Genomic DNA, 19,296 nt, shown 5'->3' with positions numbered 1-19,296 from the left:
GTTACACATGGTTCTGAGTCTGCCCAAGTGTGCTAGGAATTGAACCTGGGTCCTTGAGGAGAGCAACCCATGCTCTTAACCACTGGCCCATCTCTCTAGTCTTCCTTTTCCTCGTTTTCTTTGTCTTCCTGTGGCATTTATTTCATACGCCCTGCTAAATTATTGAATGCAATTTTGTAAACCCCATTACTATCTTTGCCTCCTGCAGGAAGATTTGGCACTCTAGTCACTCAGATTTTCTAAAATTTTAGGATGAAGTATGGAGTCATACGTCACACTTTTCATGAACAAGTAGGTTAATAATTACTTAGTGCACATGTATATGTGTAAGTATATATTGAATGTAATATATATATATATATGAATATTTTTATTCCAGTAGGCATTGTGACATTTGAAAATGCCATATTGTTTTTCTAGTATTGGGAAAAAAAAAGAGAGCTACCGAGAAAATAAGAAAAAAAATGTATGGCAAGTTACTTGGGACAAACTTCCAAATTTAAGTAAACAATAAATCATAGTAAGAACATAAACCAAGCAGAGATGCCTCAGTGTGAAACCACTTGTAGTACAGACCTGAAGACCGGAGTTCATCCTCAGACCCCCAAAGGGGCAGAAGGGAACCCACTCCTGAGGCCCTCTGACCTCCTCCTGTGAACTACAGCCTGCCTGTGCCTGAAGAAACACAGACAGACGCACGCATGCACACAAACACACACAGTTCACTATAAATAGAATTTTAATGGCTAAAAATGATTAATGAGATGGCTCGGCAGGCAAAGCAAACTCTGCAAACCAGACCTTTGACTGCCCCTTTGACCTCCACATGTTTACATCTGCATGCATGCCTTCCACACTCTGTGCATGCCCACGTGCTACTGATACTGCCACCACTACAAGGAAATTAATAGTAATCAGAATTCAATAACTTTTTTAAAACACATAACCCAACCTAATGAAATAAATAAAAGTTGCAAATAAAGATTCCAGTCCTTGTATGAACGGGAATAATAAATGCTTATCAAATGTTTGAATGGGTAAGACATAAAAAGTATTATGAAGGTTATATAAAATGTTTTAAAACATCATCGATAAAATAGATTAAACAGAAAATACACGATTCTTGAAGAATAAACTTTTAAATAAACTATTGTCCCTGAACTGAATACTATATTTTTTTACTCTTAAAATCAACATCTTATTTCTCAATTTTTATACACCCCATACTTATAAGGACACAATAGAATAGATGATCTTCTATCTTTCTTATAAATAATCACTAGGCATCAACATTTGTGAAACTAATTTTCAAGATATAACTTCTGGGTTCATTTCATAAGAAAGAAAGGAGTCATGTCTCCAGAAGGTCTTCGTGGTGGAGAAAAACCTGCAACTCTTAGTTTACAGAAGTCTAGCTCCATCCCTGCAGATCCTTGGCTTCCTAGTTGGTGATGACATCAAAGTGGTAACCATTCAATGAAAGCAAGGGTTTGATTTGAATTTTGATCTTTTTCCTCAGCCATGACCATCTAATGGGAAACCACGGTCTCAGTGCTTACAACTCTCTAGAACATTTTAGCACACATTCTCCTTGCTGTTAGGAGAGCCCCTGTCTCTTTGATGGTGGTGGAAGGGAACACACACAGTCTGCTGGGATTGGTGCCGCTTTTTCTCTGATCATTCTCCTCAAGAGAAATTAGTATTGTTGCTTAAAAGTCAATACTAACAATGTGTCTTTGGGCTTCCTCTTGTGGCCACTGGGTGAACAGAATGAGTAGGGGTCAACTCAAGGGGCTTCCTACGGCACGGGACAAATTGCATTCCCAGGCTTTAACTCTCGTCTTCAAAATGAGGATACAAAAGCCATCTCCTAAAGCTGCTGGGAGGGGGACATGAGATACATTTAACATGAAAATCGCGTATTCTAGGAAAGAGTGCAGTCAGTTTGTTGTTACTGGTGAGAACCCGGCACTTTTATAACGGACACAAGTACAAGTGGTTACAATCACGATACAAGCTGGTGTGAGACCATAAACTTTATATGAAAATTCTCCGCTCTCTGGGGAGCATAGCTTCCTCCTTACTACGTCAGTATGTTGCTGTTGACAGAACCAGACTGTGAAAGAATCTTTCCTTCCCCTGTTTCTAGCTTGATCGCTTTTGGAGGAAGCAATCGCAGGGCAAGCAAATACTCTGTGTATTGAAGAAGAGGAGGAAGCTACTTGGTGGGAGCAAGTAGGGACAGACTGGATGGGACTTCACTTGGACAGTGCTACACTGGGAAAAAGGTAAGAAACAAGCATTCACCTGGGAACAGCGCATCCCATAGCCCCAGCGCTGGGAAGGCTGAAGCAAGGGGGCCACAAGTTCAAAGCAACACAACAGCTACCCCAGCCCACACTACCTCACTTCACAGCTTGCCTCAAAAATAAACGAGGAGCAGCGAAATGGCTCGGTGGGCGGAGCTACTTGCTGTCGACCCTGATGACCCTGATGATGGACTCTAGGGACCCAAAAAGTGAGAACTGAAAATTGACTCCTGTAAGTCGTCCTCTGGAGAACCCCACCTCCAATAAATACATGATATGTATTTTTAAATCAAAAGTAAATGGAAAAAAGTGAGAAAAAAAAAAGAGATGCACTTCATGCCAGGAATTGATGCCAACATATGTAACAAACTCATTTGAAAGCCGCGTTTGTTTCCAATTTGCTTTTTCCTCATGCCCGTGTCTTGCGCACAGACCCTGACTGGAAAGAGCTGCCAATTCTCTACTTACAAACCTTCATAATCCAAACCCCTGGCCCATACCACCTTGCCATTCCCCTTTTTATCTTAATTAACAATGACAGTGTTTTAGGGATCCAAATTTCTGTAATTAAAAAAATAGCTAGTTGTGTGTTGTTACTTTTCATCATTTATCTACTGCGATTAACATGTCACAATCATCATATATCTCCAGTGACATGGTCCCTAGCTCATACATTAGATTTTATAATAGAATTGTTTATATAAAAAAAAAAAATGAAATTATCTGAGCTCAGGCTATCTGGGAAGATAGAAGGTGTCTTCACTCACAGAGTCGTCTTACATGCCCTTCTGCTTTGTCTTACTGAGTGTCTCACTGGAGACTTCTGGCTGAGACAAGGGTGCTCCTCGAACTCAAGTCTGTGGGTTTGTGCAGCAGGCACTTGCCACACTGAGCCATTGCCCTGGCCCACTCATCGGTTGTAAGGGTGGACATGAAGAGTGGTTTTGTGGATTTCCAAATCCTAAAGGCCACTCAAGGAAGTCAAGCCTGAACTCACGAAGTGTGCACTCGTCCTGAGTTGCTGGTGTAGAAATCCTGTAGAGGAGTCTGGACAGACAGAGAGCTGCCAGACACGAATCTGCAAATGTAGTGTAGTGTGTGTGCTACTTCGCAAGTGTGTGCAGGTGCATGTGCACACTCACGCACCTGTGTGAACATCACACAGCAAAAAACAAGCAGTCGTGATCTGTGCAAGCTGCCCTGTTGTTGACTGGACATAAAAAACATATTTCTTACTAAGAGAATTAGGAATAACAAAAACATTCTGGTGCATAGAAACATCACCAAAAATAATCCCTACATTATAAAGAATAATTCCTAACAGACACATTTGTAATTTTTTCTTAGTACTGATGCTATGTTAGCTCAAGTGAATTATGTTTCTCTGATAAACAATTATCATCAGGAACTGATTCCTCCCCCCCCCCCAGCCAAATAAATATTCTTCAGTTCTTGACATGGTTTACTTTTAAAGCATGCTACTTGTCCCATACTGGGCTGGAAGTTGCCCGATTGTCTGGTCCTCAGTCTGACCTCTATGTATACAAATGATAATGGATTTTTTCCATCTTTATTTCTTTATTTTTATTTTCTTTTTCTTTTTATCTATTTTACATATCGATCCCAGTTCCCTTTCCCTTCCTCTTTCCCTCCCTCCCCGACCCCCCTCCCATCCCCCCACACACACACACACATTCCACAGTGAGGGTGATGCCTTCCAGGAGAGATCCACAAAATCTGTCAAGTCATTTGGAGTAGGGACTAGGCCCTCCCTCCTGCCTCTAGGTTAAGGGGGTAATGATGATGATTTTTATAGCCAATATTTTAAGGCTAAGAACCCGGTTTGAGATGCAAACACAACACTAGTCAGAAAGACCGTACCTGTAGTATATGATAAGAAGCAATGGGTACCATACCATTGTGGTACACATATACCCTGAAACCTTTCAATATTATACGAGACCCTAGAAAGCACAACTAAGTCCAACAAGAAGAAAGAAGGTCTTTACAAGGTGTCCCAGTGATAAATAATTTACGCGGTAATTTAGCAACCACAGCAGGCACCGCTTGCTGGCTGCGGTAGGGAGTGGAGTCCTGTTCGTAGAGAAGGGAGGGATCGATACATGGAGTGCGCTGCCAGTTTCTTTCTGCAATGTCAATACCTCACTCTTTCCCCTGATGCTGCTGTGAAAACAATTTCCAAAAGCACACCAGTGGGTGACGTGTTGCATGGATTCAATGATTTGCCTTAATCCCCTATCTGCATGTTGAAAGACCGATAGCCCAAAAGGAATATCACACAGCCTAAGAACAAAGCGACTGGCCGTAACCTTGTGATCTGGGAATGGTCTGTACCTAAGAAAACTCTTGCAATTACAAGAGCTAGCCAAACATTTCCCTATGACACTTGGGCGTGAAAGACACAAAGCATCCATTGACCAGGGGCGTCAAGCACAGTATTGAGAGAACTGGTAACTTGTTAGCTAACTTCCCTGTTTGTCAGTTACCAGATTAAAAAGTGGTCTTAGAACACTAAGGAGAATTGCAAACTGCCCCTTTGTACCTACGTGCATGCGTGGGCCTAGTGAGAAAATATGAAGGGTGTAGACTTCAAATATGATCCAATCACATTATAATTTAGCACAACAAATGTCTCGTTAAATAAGTGGTAGACCCTGCGGCAAACAATAAGAAAGATTTCTAACTTATAGCCAGGCGTAGAGGCAGCATTTAAAAAAAAAAAAAAAAAAAAAAAAAAAAGCCTTTAGGCCAACGGCCTAAATTCAATCCCCAGAATCCATAAAATAGAAGGAGGGAATAGAACAGCTATCGGTCCTCTGGCGTCCAGATTATGCGGTAGCACACATGCCTATTGCCCTGTGCAGAATAAGTAAATGGCTTTGTTTTTGTTTATTTTTAATATCCCTTTACTGTACTGTACATCTGACTTGGATCTTGTAAATGGGGAGATGATTGTAACTGAGTTCTAGAGCTGCCAGCAGGCTACTGGATGACAGGCAGGCTAGTAGTAGTGTGGAGATATTTGCCTTTCATCGGGAAAACTGAGATGCAACTCTGGAGGCCCGTTTCTTCCCCTACTCTTGGTATCGTGCTAATTAGGACCCTCACGTGTGGAGAAGATGTGGTTGCCTTTCGGGTCCTTCATTGGCAACAGCTTGGGCTCCATCAAATTTGAGGTGCCTTAGTGGCCTCTGGGTATTTCTCTATGCTTCACAGGCCATTCGATCAGTGCTCTCCATATCCTACCTCACTAGAGGTGTGAGGAGCCCGAGAGCTAGCAAACAATTAGAATGCAAAGAGAGGGAAAAAAGGGTAATAGGGGTAGACCCTGGCCAAAGCTGCACGTGAGGGCTTTTCTAAGAAAGAACACCGGAGCAGAACCTTAGAGATGCCATCAAACAAAGGCTCCAATGAGAGGGAGACTGAGACTTCTGAGGAACGGATGAACGCCTTACTGCTTCAGAGAGCACGCTACTGCGGCTGTGTTTCCTTAGAGGAACCAGACTCTGTGTGTGTGTGTGTGTGTGTATCTGTCTGTATGTGTCTCTGTGTGAGTGTGTGTCCATATCTGTGTTTGTCTGTGTGTCTCTGTGTGTGTGTCTGTGTGTGGGTGTATGTCTGTGTCCATGTCTGTGTGTCTATGTATGCATGTGTGTGTCTGTATATCAATGTCTGTGTGTGTGTGCTGTGTGTCTATGTGTGTGTCTATCTGTATGTGTGTCTCTGTGTGTGTGTGTGTCTGTCTGTGCCTATCTGTGTGTGTCTATGTCCATGTCTGTGTGTATCGGTGTGTGTATCCATGTCTGTGTGTTTGTGTGTATGTGTGTGTGTGTCTATGTCTGTGTGTCTCTATGTATCTGTGTGTGTGTGTGTGTGTGTGTGTGTGTGTGTGTGTGTGTGTGTGTATGTGTGTGTGTGTGTATACCTCCTGACATTTTTCCAACAGGGACTATGAAAGAGAATTCCTGGGAGGAGGCTATGTCTGAAAAGGCCAACTGATTGAAGGTGTAGTGGTATTGAGAGGTTGGGATGCTGTGGTCCCACAGGATAATAACCTCATTTTGAGCTGGCTTTACCCCTCCTAAATAGCCATTCCTTGCCCAACTCTGTGTCAGAACTAACATCCTGTGACTGATAGGTAAAAATCTTTGGAAATCCATTAACTTTGCAGACCACTAACTTCTAGCAACCCCCAAAGCTAAAAATATCATCAGATAGCTTTAAGAGTTATTGAAAAGCTTTCCCCCATGTCGCTGTAATGACCTCTCTGATGTACCATCACTGTAATTTAAATTTGCCTTGATTTATGACTTTTCCTGTTCTGTAAAATTATATAGCCTTATGAAAATGCTGGAAGATGATTTAGGGTAACCTGTATTCCCAGACCATGGTCACTCAAAATGGCTCCAAAATAAACTACCTCTTATCATCTTTAAGATGAGAGCCATGGTTTTTGCATGCACTCAGGTCAAAAAAGGAAGATATTGTCAGTTTTGCAAAATTTCATTTCGCTAAATTGGTAATAATTTTCATTGTAAAAAGTAGCATCCACAGGACTTTTCTAACTTGAATATTCCTGGCCATAATTTTAAATGTGCAGTGACAGTAATATAGTACCCATGGTTAAGTTTGTAGCTTTTGATAAAACACCCCGGTACATAGGAGACTATGAGGTCACTTATCAATGCAGATGCAATGTTTCGCTTACAGACACCAACAGAGAGAGAGGTCAGTTGTAGGAAATGATAGCAAACATTATTTGTTAAGGAAGAAACCTGATCTACCCTTCAGTGGATGTTACAATAAGCTTTAGGAATGATGAGTACCTAAAACGTTACCCATGCTTTCCTGATATTCTATCTTTAGTTTTATTTTAAAGGGAGCAATCATATGATCCATTACATAAATCCAGCTTGAGATGAATCACACAGAAACCAATGTGTCACGTCAGGGCTTTAGACTGCAAAGCCACCCGGTGAGGTCCAGGGGGCAGTGTAATAAAGGCTCAGGGAAGTGACTCTGGCAGTGGAGCAGTATTTATCCCTAGTGCAGGAATGGGCTTTGGAGCCCATGCCCCACGGAGGGATACTCTCTCAGCCTAGACACAGGGGTGGGCCTGAGTCCTGCCTCAAATGATGTGACAGACTTTGATGATCCCCCATGGAAGCCTCACCCTCCCTGGGGAGTGGATCAGGTGGGGTGGGGAGATGGAGGGGGCACTGGGAGAATGGGAGGGAGAGGGGGCTGGGATTGATATGTAAAATAAAATTATATATATATATATATATATATATATATATATATATTTAAAAGTAACTAAGTAGTCATTAACTGCATTGTCATTCAGAGAGGCTTCTGTAGTATAATGCCAAGAACTAGGTAGCAGAGAAGGTTCAAACACCACACACACACACACACACACACACACACACACACACACACACACAAATCTTGTCTATGAAAATAAGTCATAGTATCTGCCGTCATCTTGAAGACATTGTTACACAGCTACTAGTAGTCAACTTTGTATTACTGTTTAATTCAACTGAATCATTTCATTCATAATTATAAAAAAAACTTCTATCTGACATATCTAATAACACTCACCAAATTTTGCTGGATAAAGATGGATTGAGGTAAATCTTTTTCATGCTGGAGGACAAAGGCATGCATTGCTTAGAAAGTCCAGAATTCTAGACAGGTAACTATTATTTACATGTATTTGGGTTTTTTTGTTTTGATAGTTTATAGGTTATTTGCATTTAAAACTTGTAGTGTAACTTTTATTACTGTGAAATTTGGCAATGTTGATCTTAAATTTCCCTGTGGTTAGTATCTTTGAAGACTGTTTCTTCTGATGGATACTCCTCCTGACTCTCCGTCCCCTGTACAGCCTCTGGAGGAAATGACAATTCCTCAAACACAACAAGCAACGATGGTGAATATCAGTAAGCACTTCATAAGCAATGCTGACACACTGTCATTACAACTCCACTGAAGAAATCCCCCCCCCACACCCTAGTTTATATATCTATTCATGTCTGAGATAGTCATAAGAGTAAGCTTTTTTTAAAAAATTCGGTGTCTGCTAAGAGTGAGGAGATGGTGATCTACAAAAATCCTCCAGTGTAGGCCGTTTTCAAAATGGAGAACACACTTGGGTGGCAACACTTGGGTCTGGCTCAAGCACAGGAATCATAAAATGCCAGAGGTGAAAGAATTTTATTTGTAATTGAGATCAGCAGCCTTTCAAACCTTTAAGGAACATTCAAGAACGTAACCTGTTCATAATTACACGGAAGATTAAATCAGCCTTGATCTGAAGGACCCCCAAAACACCATTAGAAGACCACCAATCTAAATCTACCCTCTGATACTACAAATGAAGACAGGAAAATAGACTTACACACTAGAGGTTATGATGACAGCTGGAAAGAGACTCCTTTGCCTATTTCCTTTGTAATAACATGTGAAACAGTATGAGTTGGCTTATGTATATTTTATGTCAGGATTCAGAGAAAGAAAAACCAAATAATTTTAGATGTCATACTTTGATGTGAATAAATCAGTAATAGATTTTAAAAATTACTCAATTTGGTTTTATTTTATCTTAACTATTCAGTCTTAGCTTACATAATGCAAATTATGCTGTAATTGAAAAATTAAGTGTCAAATGATTTTCTCAAAATTTGCATTTTAGTTCATTGTAAATATTAGGTAGTATCCAGTTAGCCAAACTGAAATTTTATGCTATTATTACTTCCCAATAATTATTTTTATTATTTATTTATATAAATAATACATAGAAATTAATAAAATACTATTTACTGTGATTGCACATAGAGTAATTAAGAATTACACAACTCTTAAGTACCCAGGATTTTCATCCTAAAATAAAACTTACATAAACACCAAAAAGGTCAAAAAAAATTAGAGATTTTTAATTGTGAGATTTCATGATTTGTTTTGTTTTGTTTCCTTTTTCAGGTAATACAATCTATACCCCAATAAATTAAAAGTAGCATGAAAACCATTTTCCTAGAATTGATGCAAATAAATTTGAAAGCATTGTAAGAGTAAACTTCTAGAATCACATTAATGATCTAAGCTCAGCACAAAAGGGACAGAATTAGGAGTTTTACCCTTTCTTGTCTTATCTTTACTTGATTTTTTTCTTCCTTTTGGCATCTTATAAAATATTCTTTTCACAGACAGTAAATAAGTAAATAACGAACATTTGTCTTATTCTCACTACCTAATCAGTTTCTAATAAGAAAAATATTTGTTCAGCCAACACACACACACACACACACACACACACACACACACACACAGCCAAAAGTCCCTCCCTGGAATCCAATGTAGACCAATAGCACAGCCTGAGGGTCCTTCTGCTCTAGTTTTACCTCTGGCACTTGCTGTGTCATGAATGACAACACAGCTAACACCTCTCTCAAGACAGTGATCCCCAGTACAAATCCCACCCTGCTCAGCTGTCTGCACAGAGGCTATGAAAGCCTTATCGTTCCTAAAGATGCACCACTGATGCATCTGGTCAACCAGCATCTGATAATCACACTATCAGCCAAACAAGCAAGAAGTAAAAAATGTTGATATGTGTTATATGTAGGTTATTTTTAGGTGCCGTAATCCTTGGACTGTTCAGGAGAAATTATTTCTACTTAGGGTTAAACAATTAATTTTCCACCATTAACTAGTAAAGCTTCAAGACTTAGACAAAGAAGCCTATGGGACTCTATTTTTAATTCTCCAATATATTACAACCTGACCACAGTTCTGCCCTCCCCCTTCCCTTAGATCCACCCAGACCCACAAAAGAGCAGGCTAACCAGGGACAAAAACCTAACATGGCATAATAAGACAAGGTACATTGGGTTGTACAAGGCAACCGAGTGGGAGGAAAGGGGTCCTAAGAGCAGGCAAAAAGCCAGTGACCGCTCTTGTTCCCACAGTTGGGAATCCCACAAGAACACCGAAATACTCAACAGTAACACATACAGGCAGGAGACCTAGGTCAGATACCCCACAGGCCCCTGATCTCTGAGAGTTCCTATGAGAGCCAGTCAATTGATTCTGTGGGCCTTGCTCTCTTGGAGTCCCTGGCCTTTCTGATACCTCTGCTCCTTTATTGCCCTTTTCTACAAGAAGACACCTCCCCCCAGCTCTGCCTAATGTTTGGCTGTGAGACTCTGCATCTACTCCCATCAGTTGCTGGTTGCAGTCTCTCTGGTCTCTTTGATGATTAATTACTCTGTTAGGCTCTGGCATAAGAGCAATCTACAGGCAAGAAAAACTGTAGGACAAAGGTTTTATGCCTGAGTTAATATCCCAATCCCTCCACTTGAGGCCTTGACTAGTTACAGAAGATGGCTGGTTCAGGCTTTGTGTTCCCCATGCCTAGGAGTTTTTGCTAGGGTTACTCTAGTAAATTCCATGGAGTTTTCACTGCACAACTTATTTTCTACTATGCACTAGTAAAGCTTCAAGACATAAGAATTTTACTAGAAAAAAGTAATACTGTGGGTAACACATATTATGGACCATTTGTTTGAGATACTTTGCAAGACCCTTCAGTCTTTTCCTCAATTAATTCCCATCTTAGAAGAAATATATTTTGAAATAGAGAAAGCTGAGAGATAAAATGCTATAGTAACTTTAGCAATGACGCATACTGCCAACATATATTTCTCTTTTGACCATATCACATGGAATTCACCACTTTTCTTAACTTTCAGGGTGGGTTCACAACTCTTATGTTAACACATTCAAGCTCCAACCTCTTGAATTGATATACATTTTAATATTTTTATAGAAAAATGTGTTTATTATAAAATCCACTGTACAAAGTCATTGATTTTAGTGAGCACATACAAATGTGTCAGATGGCTTATTCTCTCACAATAACATGGCTTTTAAAAAATATTTAAGATTCTTGAAGCACAACTGACAAATGTTCTCTTTCACACTAACTGGGATGAAGGTGCTATCAGGGGACAAGACATGGATGAAGCAAGGAGTTTGAAGGAGCTAGACTAATTTTGACATTCTTTAGTTTTTAGCTGTACTTTAAATCTAGGTAGGGCAGATTATTAATCACAATTCTGAACCTCGGTTTTTCTTGTTTGTTATTAGGATGAATGTCTTATTGCCAAAAATGGCCTTAAACTATGAAGTCAGTGATCCCATCCACCTTAACCTTTTAAATTGATGAGTTAAGAGAGGAATGGCTAAGGTCCTTTGCTAAAACTAACTAGATAAAACAAAACAATCTTTCATGCTTACTTTTCAAATAGAATCTACTCGTGAACAATGGAAAGCCTAATACTTGGTGATGGCCACTTACTGTTATTCCTGTCCTTTAGCTCATGGTGCTTTCTGACCTCTGTCCACTCATCTATTGCTTAGACAGAGAGGTTGAAGAGTATTAACCTACCAGCCAAACTTGGGAAGATTAATCTGAGATCTACACTTCTATCCCAACCTTGTTTATTTGGGGATGAAGCTGGATGCATACTTGCAAAAAATAGTTAGGAAGAAAGGGATCCTTGCAGAATGGAACTGTTCACTACATGTAATATGATGCAAAGAGGCTCCAGTGGATGCACATGGAATATCAACTCTTGAAAGAAAGCCTTCAGTTATATTAGCTCACCACAAATGTAACTGACCTCACCATGTAAATTTTCTAGTAATGTCAGCCTAAAAAGTGAAAGAAGTAAAATAAATCTCAAATTGCATAGTTGGTAATAAGACATACATCCGTGCTCAGAAGTACAATAATTTGCATTAGAAATTAAAAGTAGTTTAGAAAATTATATACACATTGCCTATTGGATACATACAATGTCTCCAAAATAAAAAAAAAACTGTACTTTTGTGGTTTACTGTAAATGGAAAACAAGACTGGCATTTAAAAATGAAAACAATAAATGAATAATTTTTAAAAGCCAAGCTCATTGAAGCTGTAGGTTTTTAGCACTCATCAATATAACTGTTCCATGAACCATTAGTGAGTGGGTCATAAAAATCGGAAAGTTCAATAAAATAATTATAACCTCACATGTTTATTTTGTTCTAAGCTTCAAATGGGGGACCTTTGTACCAGGTAATGCCTAGAAACAGAGGTTGTTTTGCATGAGTGTGTGAGTGTGCATGTGCACACACACACACACACTATATATATGTACACACACGCACACGCACACACACACACACACACACACACACACACATTTTCTTTTAATTCTATGAACTTACATATAAAGGCTTTTGTGACATTCACAATGCTGGATGTCACAGATTTCTGTAATAAGTATAAAAGAGGTGTTATTTAGTCTCTTTAAAAGTAAATAATAAGCCATTTTCTTAAAATAATAACTTTAAAGTTCTTGACTGCTTTCTTAATTTACTATGATACTGAGTAAATGCAATCTAAAAAGTAAAAATCAATTTGTATATGGACATTGGCCCTTTGTGTTTGGTGTTCTAGTTTACTGAAAAGGTCTCATCATTATCCAACCCATTTTAAGTAGAATATGAACCTAAAATTTTCATCCAGTATTCAATCTTCCCATTTTTCCAAATTATCTATAAAATCAGAGACAGTCCGTGTTGTATAATTTCTCAATCAGAAGTAGTATAGTCAAAATAGACATGGCCAACAAAGAATATCTTCTTTCCTGGCAAAGAAAACATTCTACACTCAGAGAGCATCAGGGGAATGCCACTTCATTGGTGGGAGCTGTGGTTTTACATCCTTCAACTTAACGATATACTATGACAGTTCCTCCTCCCTACAGAAATTCTCCCAATCTTCACAAAAACATTACCCCAGCTTCGGCTTCTACTCTTTTCCTCATTGTTGAACATTTCCCCCTCAAACTGAGTAACACCTTTTTCAAAATTTTATACAATGTTTAGTTGACGTATTGTCTTAAGGTTACCATTGCTGTGGTAAGCATCATGACCAAAGCAACGTGGGGGAGGAAACAGTTTGTTTGGCTTATACTTCCCATGTCACTCACTGTTCAACACTGAAAGAAATCAGGGCAGGAACTCTTACAGGGCAGGGACCTGGAGGCAGGAGCTGATACAAAGGCCATGGGGGGCTGCTACTTACTGGCTTGCTCCCGTGGCTTGCTCAATCCTATTTCTTATATTTATAGTTGTGAGCCTAGCCTTTAATGGCTGAGCTATCCCTCCAGTCCTCAATCTGATTTCTTATAGAAGCCAGAACCACCAGCCCAAGAATGGCACCACCTGAAATGAGCTGGGCCCTCTCCATCAATCATGAATTAAGAAAAGGCCTTACAGCTGGATATTATGAAGGCATTTTCTCAACTGAGGTCCACTCCTTTCAGATAACTCTAGGTAGCATCACGATGACATAAAACAAGCTAGCACACATGCAAAGTAACCATTTCCTTATGGCATTTTGTTGCACACCTAATTTTAGTTTGATCCACCCCTGTCCTCTTGGCTGTTCCCACCCCCAGGATCCTTCTACTCACTTCCAAATCTCCTCCTGAAAAACCTATCTTCCCCTACTATGATCCACTTTCTCGATTCACGGCCTCTGCCCTCTTGGAGGACCACACAAAAATACATCAATGAAAATTAGAAGCTATGATGTCTTCACAGTTCTTTCTAATCTTTTCAGTTCCAATCTAACATGTCGATGCCTGGCAGGTTAATGTTTTAAGAAATCTGCCCAACATTGTTCATTGTGTCTCCTTAATGTGCGAGCAGAGGCATTCAGTGTTCCCCACAGTTCCTTCGCGGTGAAGAACAGGACATCTCAGTGTCTTCACATCCTCTGCCACAGTTTCCTTCCATCCCAGTTTCTATGAGATTGGTGAGCTTACTATTCTTTCCTGCAAAGTGCTCATGTATTTGTCTCAAGATTTGGTCTTTTAATTTTACAGGGTAACCTGCACTGTGACCTATAACTCTAGTTTTGACCAACTTGACACATGAGCATGCTTATTTGTGCATTTTCTGCCATTATCACATAAACCTAAATAGTTTTCATGGCATAATGACAGTGACTCTGTGTTCAAACCATGGCAGACTGAGTCCATTTTGCCTAAACATGGCAGGCATCAATTACTTAAATGTTCTCATCTCATTTTCTAAGGACTTGGTCCCCTCCCCCTAATTACATCTCCTTTAGCTATTGGTTTGCTCAATTAATTAAAAAGAACCTATCAAATAAAAAATGTAGAGTCTGTATTGAAGGGTCAGGTCAAAGGGGCAGAGGAAGCAAGTTGCTACTGTCTTGGGGTTTCCATTGTGGATCCTGTTATATAACTGTTACCCTCTATGGAAAATGTCCTCTGTGAGAGATGCTTACTGAAACTCAGGAAATAAGTGAGTTTTACAGTACTTGGGAAGTGTGCTAAACTCACAAGACTTGGGAATATCCTGAGAGGGACAGGATTCCCAAGGACCGTGTGTGTGTGTGTGTGTGTGTGTGTGTGTGTGTGTGTGTGTGTGTGTGTGTGTGTAGTAGCAGTAGCAGCTTCAAGCTCTTGTAGCCAAGTTGCTTGCAAGATGGGAAGATAATTCTCAAGAAGCAAGTTTTGTGAGTGGTGATCCATGATGGCATATTGGGCTTTCCATCCATGTAGCCATCTTTGAGGCTTCTCCTTCCCTCTAATTCCTCACCCACATGCCTGTAATTAACCTCAGTACATTCAACTCCTCACCCACATGCCTGTAACTAAGCCCAGTACAGCCACTGGTTCACAAAGTTATAATAATGGAAAACTTAGCATGGTTTTTGTTTCTTTCAAATTATCCATATGCCTCAAACTTTACTGTTCGCCTCTTACTAGGTGGCTGTGGCTGGAGGGAGCAGACTCCGATTCACATCCCTCTCCCCCTTTAAGGAAGAGTGTGCTGGCTGCTTTCAGGTGGGAAATCTTAACTGTCCACATCGGCACTGTGTCCCCTCAGCTGCTAAAGGAACCAATCAATCAAGAGAAGCTCAGCTGAGCCACAGTAGCAGTTGTCCACTCACCAGCTTTGTGGGGTTGGGCACCACGTCTGTTCACTTCTCGCAAGCTCAGGGTCCTCCTCTGTGAAAAGAAGGGATTGAGCTATGTCAGTGACATTCAAGTCCTCCCCGGCAGGGTCTGAAGGGGTACATCAGTGCCTAACATAACAGGCTCCTCTCTCAGGAAGTTGCTTACATGTCCTTCTGCTGCTACAATTAAAGCTTATATGTGACTCCGAAGGAAGAAAACAAAAACAAAAAACCTCAATGCTGAACGTGTGTGCATACCTGTGTCAATGTCTGTCTGTGTGTGTGTATGTGTGTGTGCACGTGTACATGTGCATGAGAGCCTCTGTGTGTGTGTGAGTGAGTGTGTGTGTATGTGTGTGTGTGTGTGTGTGTGTGTGTGTGTGTGTGTGTAGGTGTGAGTATTCACGTTCATTCATGTGGAACCCAGAAGGGGATGGCAGGTGCCTTCTGTTGCTCATCACCTCGTGTTCTGAGGTGTAGTCTCTTACTGAATCTGAATCATGCCATTTCACCTAAGCTGGCTGTCATCAACATCCTAGGACCTACCTGTCTTTGTCCACCAAACCAATGGAGGGGTAGAGGAACAGGAAGCCTACCTGGCCTCTTGTGTGAGTACTGGTGATTTAAACTCAGGTTGTCTTATCCACTAAACCATGTCCTCTCTCGGGACTATTTCTAAAGCATAAAATCCCCGTAGGCTTCTGACTTCGGTCATAGTCCTCCCACCTTCTAGGCCTCACAATTTCCAAGAGTAGAGAAGAAATGCAGGTGTGGTAAGAGGGAGAAAAATAAAGACGACAGAATAAGGTGAGGGCATTTGTTTTTGGTGTATGGAGCTGCGGTAAAATCCACACATGTATAATATTGTCAACAGCTACTACAGACACAGAATTGCGCCCCTTTTCCCGTACAAGAGAGTAAAGCTGCGAAAACGGGGCTGTCTCCATCACATCTCTGACTAAGAATGAGAGATACCAAAGCACGTTTTCTTTCTCATTCTCCGGCTTCCCCTGGAAGAAGCAAACACACCTGTTTTGTCCTGTTCACCGTTTCCGTTTGCGCCTGACCTAATCTTAGGAACTTGCGGGGAAGCAATGCTTCATTTTCTATTTTGCCAATTAGAAACCCAAAGCTCAGAGCAGGGAAAATGATCCCTAAGTCCAGTTAAGGTTGGAGTTCAGTACTTGGATTCTCACTCTGTGCTCCATCCTTCCTCTGCCCTGCACCAAACAGACTCCTCTCGAGGAAGGTAAGATGCTAAGGGGATACCAGAAGCAGTGTGGAGCAGGTGGGGGAGGGGGGGGAGTCTATGAGCCTCCATCTTTACTCCCCACTGAGACAATTCCCTGGAAAGTACCTTGAAATTCTGCACCACTGTAACAGCAGGCACCACCAAATCACCACATATCTTCACTAAGTTCCACACGATGATTAGAATACAAAAGAACCATACAGCAATCGAATTGCTTAGAAACCCTACAGGAAGTGAACCAGAAGCACAGACAGCTTGACACCCTGCACATCAAGGTACGGAGTTGGTGACAAAGGCTGGCTTTCTTGCATTGATATACAGTCTCACCCGGCAGTGGGATAATTCAAATTTTCATTTTTCCTTTTCTTGGATTTCATCACGAACTCAATCAAAAGTATGAAAGCCAGTATTTTAATATCCTTGCACGTAGTGGAAAATAAATAGTATGCCCCACTACCTGAACCCTCCAAGCATTTTTTATTTTGATTGTCTTCCCATTATATTGAGAGGTTGTCGGAATTTTATCAGGAAGATCACCCGCACAAGCAGGAGCGTTATTATGGTGCCTGCAGTGCTGTAAGTCACAGGACGGATGAGTGATTAAAAGCCATGGATTTGTGACAAGGACCATAAGGAGATCAGACAAGAAGCTACCCTCCTTTAAAAGAAGGAGAAAGAACAAAGAAGGACCAGAGTGACTTAACCCCTTGCATACCTTTGCAGTATAAGCTTATTTGCAGCGTTATTTGATTGATGTGTATGGTTCTTTGGGATTGAATCCCCTACAGAAAATAACTTACACAGGGCAAAAAGAATAGAATAGTATTTGTGTAAAGAATAACAGTGTAACTGCTGTATTGTTAAGATGAGGCCATTTAATATCCTTAGCACAAACATCAGGTAGTCAGTCATACTAAGAAAACGCCACCTGTTTTGTATTTTTCTTCTTTCCTTCCTTCCTTCCTTTCTTTCTTTCTTTCCTGATTTTTTTTGTTTGTTTGTTTGAAAAGTAGTTACACTTTCCTGGTTCACTGGATAATTTCAACTTAAAAATGCATTCCTATTACACTCAAGTTACACAAAATTAGGTATAAGGTGAGAAGAAGCATGACCCTCCAAGGCATGCAAGCTCTAGAGTGAGAGAGAAGCAACGAAATGAATTTCTACAGTTAAGTACACTCGAAAAGAATACCCAGGCCATGCGGTTTAAGGGGAGAATAAGTATTTCCAGACATAAGCACAAAATATTAAAAATATTCTTTTAAGAAAGGGGAAACAGTATCTACCATAGATATATTTTCGTTTTAGTAGTTCTTAACACACCTAAATTTTAAAAAGTCTTTTGATGTTTTACAATAAAAGTAACTATTCATGAAATATATGTTTACATACAAATATTGCATATTTATAGCACACGCACACACTTAGGGACTTACAAGGTAAGGTATTGGGAATTTACCAAGGATGTTGTTGCTCATGCCTGATAGGTATTACAAAAGAGGGGCGTGAGACTTTATCACAGAGTAACATCCCCTTCCCAATGAAATAAATTCTGTAAGACATAGTTGGATATGTACTTTGAAACCCCCAGTGGAAGACCATTGACTCTCTATATAAGCTAGGTAAGGACACAAACAAAGCTAGTTCTTAACAACAGATCCAGATGTGCTGAGTATAGAAGACAGTTTATGACTCTCTAAAGCCCTGAGTGAAGAGCACTGACAGCTAAGAGCTAAGAGCACTGACTGCTCTTCCAGAGGACCTGGGTTCAATTCCCAGCACCCACATGGCAGCTCATACCCATCTATGACTCCAACACCTAACACCCTCATATAGGCATACATGCAAGCAAAACACCAATGTGCAATAAATAATTTTTAAACAAGAGAAAAGGGGGATATGATTGTTTTGTTTTGATTTGTTTTTAAACATTCAGTACCTTAAGGGAGATGTCCTTCTGTATGCTGTGAATATATGTTTCTTTTATTGGTTGATGAAGAAATGCTGATTGACCAGTAGCCAGGCAGGAAGTATAGGTAGGACTACCAGACTAGGGGAATTCTTTGAAGAGGGAAGACAGAAGAAAACCACCATGTAGTCACTGGGAAGGTAGGATGCAGGGCATTCTCTGGTAAGCCAAGACCATGTGGAGATAGACAGTTTAATAGAAATGGGTTAATAATTAAGAGAGAGCTAACCAATGAGAAGCCTGAGCCACTAGCCAAGCAATTTATAATTAGTATAAGCCTCTGTGTGTTTATTTAGGGCTAAGCTGCTGTGGACAAAACTCTGTCTTCAAGTATCTTGATAGATAGTACAAGCAGGTCCTAAACTCACAATCTACCCATTTTTAGCCTTTGAATATTAGGATTATATGTATATGCCACAATACACAGACAAGAGTAAGTTTTGCAGTATATGTTCTATAAAATATTGAACATTGGCTGGGTAAAGGACACTGGAAATTAGAGGTTCCCAAAGTGAGAACATAATGAAGTAGATGCATAAAGTACATAGACCCTAACTACAGACAGTTGAGTTTTATCCTCTCCTCAATGGCAGCCAGAAACTCAATGCCTGGACCTCTCAGCACACACACACACACACACACACACACACACACACACACACACACACACGCACACACACACACACGGGGAGAGACA

Source organism: Phodopus roborovskii, unplaced genomic scaffold (genome assembly GCF_943737965.1).
Source record: "Phodopus roborovskii unplaced genomic scaffold, PHOROB, whole genome shotgun sequence".
NCBI classification, from domain to species: domain Eukaryota; kingdom Metazoa; phylum Chordata; class Mammalia; order Rodentia; family Cricetidae; genus Phodopus; species Phodopus roborovskii.
This window is presented reverse-complemented; position numbering follows the sequence as displayed.